General features: G+C 43.1%; 1 long non-coding RNA gene across 1 annotated transcript; it reads left to right on the top strand.

The window, feature by feature from the left end:
* Window positions 1-874: 874 nt before the first annotated feature.
* LOC123066136 (uncharacterized) lies at window positions 875-2,500 on the top strand. The gene is made up of 4 exons (XR_006431230.1): window positions 875-1,144; window positions 1,859-2,013; window positions 2,190-2,291; window positions 2,359-2,500. It is a non-coding gene; the product is annotated as an uncharacterized lncRNA (long non-coding RNA).
* The last annotated feature ends 593 nt before the right edge of the window (window positions 2,501-3,093 follow it).

Below are 3,093 nucleotides of genomic sequence, written 5' to 3'. Positions count from 1 at the left end.
GTCCCAGAATCCGAAACAAACAGGACCGAAGGAGAAAATTGTACAAAAAGACATACCACATCATTAGACTGAAACATCAAGATAACAATAAGGGAAACTACAAAAGGTAAATATGACTACAACAATTGCCCTTGCTTGGTCAAACAAGTTACTCTAGTAGATCTCGATCAATTCACAGTCTTGAGGTCATCGATGCCCACCTTATCTGCCGCCAGAAGATCTTAGATGCAATTTTTTAGGGAATCTCTACTCTTAATGTCTCAGTTGGTAGGTCGCGTTCCGGGTTTTATTTTCATCCCACCTCACCCGGTTTTTTTTGGTACTTCTTTGGTACTTCCTTCCACCTCCCCCTCAGCCACAAAAAACTAAGAAAAACCCTGCGATCGAGTCCCGCACATGCCCAAACTCCCGTCGTTATTAACTACTCGGAAATAAACCAAGGAGCACAAACCGGCGAAAATTAACCAGCGAAAAAAACGGCAAAATGTGCGATCTCGATCTCGTCTGGTTTTTCTTTCGTATCTCACCCCGCACGTAAAACAAATCTCAATCTCGATCTGTTTCGTCTCAGCCTCCAGCCCCGAGAGGAGCCGCCGCCGAGAGGAGACGCCCCGGCCCCGAGAGGACCCATCACCGCCGCCGCCGCCGAGAGGAGACCCCCCAGCCCCGATAGGATCCGCCGCCGCCGCCGCCGGGGAACGAGGTCGCCGCCGCCTCCCTCGCCCGCGGCCATGATGACCGATCTGGCATTGGCGCCGCAGATCACCCTCTGGTCCATGGCCTCGACTAGGTACGAATCCCTCCTCCACTTCTTCTGGTTTGGTTATTTTCGCATCTTGATCTGATTCGGGCGTGTGTGCAGTTTGCTATGATCTAGCGATGGGGATGCAAGGAGAAGCTGCTGTGGTTTCAAGGGGCCGTGAGGATGCCCACCATGAAGGCGTGTCTGGGATGATGGAGGTGATATCCGCCAGGTCCCCGTTGCCGTCGACTGGCGGCGGCCACCGTCTCCTCTTCCATGGCGTCGTCGGGGCCTTCCCCTGCCAAGCGTAGCGGCTCCTTGGCTGGATCACCGTCGCACACCTCACCGGCGTGGTCGGCAAGATCTGCATCTCGATCCTCGCCACTCTCCATCCTCTTGCAGGTAATAGGCTTTCCGCCCCCTCTTTTATCTCCGGCGTTCTCGTGTGCACGGATTGTGAGCGTGAAGGAATATTTCTCTTCTATTTCATGGTGCTGCTGTGCTCCTTCTGCTTTCACACTGCACATATATAGATTCTTCAAAGGAATTGGATGCTGATAATATCAACTAAGTTCCCTGAATGTGATATATATTCTTCCCTCGCTTTGAATTGATTGCCCCAAACAATATATCTCTGGTTGACAGTCATGGCCTATTATTATTGTTGTTAATTTACAACACTCTGCGCTGTATTGTCCAATCATGGTCCAAACTTCAACTTGGTTGTGGATTCATTGTATGTACCATATGCTGTTCATAGCTACAAAATTGCAATCTCGCGAAAATGTTCTTGAATACAGTAAATTTTTTGTCACATAACCCATATGCTGATGATAAAGTTTGTTGTATGAGCTTGTGGCATACTGATCCGACAGGTGGCAGGTATGCATTCAGATGTTGCAGCTCTAAGGAAGGGTAGTATATGGCACATGGCTTCGTGGGTTGTTCAACAAGAAGTGTTTTGGGCATATTCGAAAGGCAATCTTGTGAAAATTATACATCGATTTTCTTATTCCGTCATCAGCTTCTATTGATATGAGCGATACAAAAAGTTCAGCACTGAATTTTAGTATGTTAACTTGCAAGATTTCTCACGACTATGTTTTTTTGTTATAGGTTTATAAATTTCGAAATATAGTTGCAGCTTCACGGAATGGACGGCCCAAATTATGTTAGTGTCTATATGTTTACTTGGTGGTGGTCTAGCGTGAGTGACACCTGCATCTGTAACTTACCCATTGGATGTTCTTCGAAATCACCTGACAACACAGGTGATGCTTTTCTTCCTTTCGTGATTTGTGAATAACACTAAGCCAACCAATCAATCAATATAACTTCCAGTTAGAACTTAGAGCATATTTACCTAACGCTTTCATGCAATGTAGCTTTACAGACCAAAGGAACAGGTTTTAGTAAGCTAAACTTTCATGTCTATAAAATTCTGCAGAAAACCACTAGGTATTACAAGGGCATCTTTCACACGTTGTCTACAATTTGTAGAGAAGAGAATAGTAGAGGATTGTATAAAGGCCTTTGGTCCACCTTATTGGTAAGCCGTATGTTTCTGCTGAGAATTGTTTTTTAGTTGACTTCCCAGTAACTTTTATGTGTTACAGGGAGTTGGACCTGATATATCAATCAACGTTTATGTATATGAATCCTTGAGGTCTCATTGGAAAATGGAAAGTTGAATGTCAAACTGTGCGACCAATGATTTGATATGGTACCTCCCTCTTCTCTCTTCTATGAACCCTATAACACACGTCTCAAATCTTAATTTCTTTTATCCTATTGCAGGTTAATTCCAGTTGGGTGTGTTAACCTATAGTAATCAATCAAGTCAACAAATATAACAATGATACTTTGTCTTCTGATTTTTGGTGATGATTTTTTTGTGACTGAACTAACAGGAGTTGAAGCATGTGTTCTTATTTTTTTTTATGACTAGATGCATATGAACTGAAGCTCCATAATTTTCTTTTCAAGTCGACATTGGTGGCAACCAATACAATTAGCGTTATTTACAACCAATGAAGTCTTATAATTTTCTTTCTTAGAAATATACAGTGACGCTGACTATCATTTAGTAGCTCTACAGGCACTAGCCAAAAACAATAATGTTTATTTATTTAACCACCAAATAGAACAATAGGTTATTCTGCATTGTGGGTACACAAATCACAACACTATATTTCAGCTGTAGAAATCTGTGTGGATGCCTGCTGATATTTTAAGCCTACATATTGTCGATTTGGTTTGAGTAATGCTTGAAGCATAATTTACTTCCTAATGTGCAAATAGCAGTATCATTTTTTGTCAAGAAACTGAGAAGACGGAAGAGAGTTGGTGTT

The sequence above is a fragment of the Triticum aestivum genome, chromosome 3B (genome assembly GCF_018294505.1).
Source record: "Triticum aestivum cultivar Chinese Spring chromosome 3B, IWGSC CS RefSeq v2.1, whole genome shotgun sequence".
Taxonomy (NCBI): Eukaryota; Viridiplantae; Streptophyta; class Magnoliopsida; order Poales; family Poaceae; genus Triticum; species Triticum aestivum.
This window is presented reverse-complemented; position numbering and strand designations above follow the sequence as displayed.